We start from the raw sequence: 4,133 nt of genomic DNA, 5'->3' as shown, positions 1-4,133 counted from the left end.
GTACATATGTTTGTAACATTTAAATTGCGCTCATTAAGATCGCCAAATTCATTACCATATATGGTAATAATTCTGTTTTACAAGTTTAAATTTGTTTTGTCCTTTTCGCACGTATGTACCATCTAATGTTTGATATCTATTCTATTTTGTTTTTCTTACTGCACAATACATAATTAAAAAAAAAAACGCACTTAATGATCTTACACCAATTTTAAATTTCATTATTAAAGTGAACGTAGTGACAATAAGTCTATGCTGGTCAAATTAAATTTAAATCCTAAAGTTTTTTTTTAATAATCTTGCTTAAATTAAAGACATTTTCTACAAAAAAACCAAAACAAGAAAATTAATTTACTAAAACTAATTAAAAGTCACTATATTTTATAAAAAGCAAATTTTTAAACAAATTTCAAGTGAAATAAAAATAATTGATAAAATAGAAGGTAAGAGTTAGTGCCAATAAAACAAGTGTAAATTCTAAAACAGATCTTTTTATTCCTTAAAGGAAATCTATTGAAATTTTGTCGTGGAATTTTCCTCGACCCACAGCTTTTTGGAAAATCCCAAGAGGTTGATTTCAAACCAAAACTTCATTTTCAATACAAGAACTTCATTCAGACAAGAACCGCTAAGTTTCCACGTGAACTTCAAATCATTGAAAGTGACTTCTAATTCTCTACATGTGAACAGATTTACCACGTAACAAATATCGTTCCCGAAAAGTACACACAATCACGTATAAATTATTCCTTTAAAAATTCATTTAAATACCAAAATTTTCCAAAACTGAAATAATTTAGAAATTCTAATATAAAATTTTAAAATACTACCTTAACCACATTTAATTGAAATTTCTTATTAAAAGAATATGTATTAATATTTCTACACAACTACAAATATGTTATATGATCAAAACTAATATTTAACCTAAAAATCAAATTCTTTGCCTTAAAACACATTTAAGCACTAAATCTAATGTGAAATTAAAATTTAAAACAATTGTTACAAAATTATATAATATAAATAATCAGACTATTTCTAAAACTTAATATATCTTAATATTGCACAATAATTATAACTAAATTAAATAATTAATTTTAAAAATAAACATGAATTAAATTAATTATTAAAATAATACTCTTGTTAATCATTAAAACTTAAATCTAAATTCTAAAATCAAAAAAACATCAAATTACAACAATATGTAAAAGGTATTTAAAAGTATTACAAAACAATTAAAAACATATAAAAAAATCAAACATGAAACTTAAATTAAAACCTAACACTATTTAACATACAAATGAATTAAAACTATCAAATTAAAACAATTAATTTAAAATTAAAATTAAAATGATTTAATACTTTTAAATATCTTAAACTTAAATTTAAATTTACTAACTAAGTTTTTCTAGTGTAAACTAAAGAATCTTTATTTTACTTTATACTTTATTTTTTTTCTCTAATAATATAAACACTCTAATTGCAAAAAAACTAAGTTCTTTTTAAAGCAACAACAACAACAACAACTTCATCAGTATGATTTGATTGCTGGGCCCTCCGATCGGAACATATTAAAATGAAACATCATAATTTTGGTTGTGAGTAAAATTGTAACACATTATATTTTTTTGTAATTATTTATCAATAGCTTAATATAAGTATTTCTCATTTATTTGTCCGATAGTCCGATTCTACCTTGTCCACATTCTCTTTACTTTTATTATTTTCTTAAATTTGTTATTTTCTTCAACTTCATTCATGTTTATTTTGTTTTTATCAATGAATGAGTATCTTTTGTTTTTATTATGATCATTTTTTTTTTTTTTTTTTCTTATTTTCTTTTCTCAATAAATATTACACTAATTTGTATTCTTAAAATTTAAAAATATGCAATCTTAATTTACTTAAAAAGGGAAGGATAGACCAGTCAAATGGTTGCTTTTGTAAGTAGGTAATATGTCATCTTTTTAGGGACAGAAGTAAAATTAAGGGTATATGAATTCTGTCAAGGCGTCTGACATAATTATAGTCAGAAGGGTGGGAAAATTGTACCCCAATGTGCTTAATATCTTGCACCAATAGATTTGAAGTTTTAATTGTTGAAATATTTTATTTTTAAATACACTCTGTGGTATATTAAGGCAAGAGAGTGTATTATATGTTTGCGTCATGAAATCGGGTTAAGAACAGTATAGACCACTGAGCTAGTCAAACACCAAAACTTGCCTTTAACCAAGTTCTTTTCTTTAGAAAATAAACACATTTCTGTCAAGACGAATATTCAATAATTTTTGTTATTCTTTCGGAAACGACGCGTAACATTATATACAACCATTAAATGTTAAGTTTATATACGCGTAGTCATAATATGTTTAAGATGCAAACAAAATATGTTTACAACAACTATATAATGATAAATAGGTAAACATATTATATTATGTAGTCATAATATGTTTAAGATGCAAACAAAATATGTTTACTTTTAATAGTCTTTTTTCCAACCATTTGTGAGTGCTGGTGTTTGTCTAAGCTGTGTTGTTTTTACAAGTAAATTTAGAGTGTCTGTAATTCCCATTCGCTCTATAGTTTTATTTGTATATTATCTTTAACTTTCCTAGAGCGAATAACAATAAATTTGATTTTATCAATAATATTTTAATTGTGAATTTAGTACTTTAAAACTAAATCCTATTAAAACTTTGTATTTCCAAAAATAAATTTTAATAATAGTATGATTATTTTGGATCATAATATGATTGTTTTGGATCATAATATGATGTAATTGGGTCATAAATATGATGACTCTGGGTCATATTATGATTGTTTTTTATCATAATATGATTATTTCAAAACATATTATGATTGATTTTTATCATAATTTGATTATTTCAGAACATATTATGATATTTTATGATACTAATAATGATCATAATATGTTTTGGACTACAAGCAAAAATCTGATCATAATATGTTGCTCTTAGTTTATGGTTACCACAACCATGTTTTTTCTCTGCGTGTAGCAGACATTTTTCTGTTGCTTATATTTTTTTCCAGAGAATTGAACATACCCTTGGTGTCCTACTTTGAGGGCCCCCGGATGCACCCCTGGCCAATGCGGTCAAAATTCAGAACTTAAACTCGACAATTTCATTCAAATCGGACTAAGGGTTTAGATTTATTTCCCTATTCGTTTTCTAAACCACTGTGTGCTGGTTGAAAAGTGTTTTGGATTGATAATATCGAGCCAAATTATCGTAAGCGACATTTTTAAAATTTTTGTTTTATTGCAGAAATTAACATTTTATGGACCGACTGATGTTTTAGCGTTCTCAGAATATCAAAATTGTTAATAACATCAAAAATATAGGGGGTAAGATTTTATTGTAAGGCAATGTTTATATTTCACAGTAAACAAATTTTATCGTAAGCGACACACAGTGGTATAGAAAAAAAAAAGAGGGAAATAAATCTGTAATTTCTAAATGTTTAGATTAGTTTGAATGAAATTTCACATGCGCAAAAAAGAAGTGTTGTCGAGTTTAAGTTTTGAACGTGGACCTCATGGGCCCACCAGGGGCGCGACCAAGGGCCCTCAATTTAGGACACCTCGGGTATGGTACATTTTTACAACGATATTATTTCTTGGTTTGAGTTCCGATTTCAAAAACATTATACATGTAGAATCCTCTCATCGAGCACTACAAAAAAGCTCGTCGTAGCTATGAATTATATATTATAGCTTAGGAGATATTCGCATTTGAAAATAAAATGTTCAACATTTTTACCCACCCTGCTCCAGTTTTTTGATAACAGCGTATCCAAATATTTCCCGATTCTCTACAGTTTTTCTTTATTGGACTAACAACACAACTGTGTGTCAAATGGAAAAATAACTGTTTAAAAATAATGACTAAGTCCAAAGTTATATGCATTTGAATTTAAAAAGCATTTTTTCGCTATTTTTTGGGAAAAATAACTTTTTTTCTTTTTAAGTTATCGCAAAAAATTTCTAAGAGGATGTATAAGGAATTTCTACACTCTGAAAGCTTGTTCATCATAAAATATTTGAAAGGAAAACCAATTTCAAAATTGTTGTTACCGAGGCGACCAGGTCCTTTCAAAAAACACCTATT

The sequence above is a fragment of the Calliphora vicina genome, chromosome 3, assembly GCF_958450345.1.
Source record: "Calliphora vicina chromosome 3, idCalVici1.1, whole genome shotgun sequence".
Taxonomy (NCBI): Eukaryota; Metazoa; Arthropoda; class Insecta; order Diptera; family Calliphoridae; genus Calliphora; species Calliphora vicina.
Note: the sequence above shows the minus strand (reverse complement) of the source record.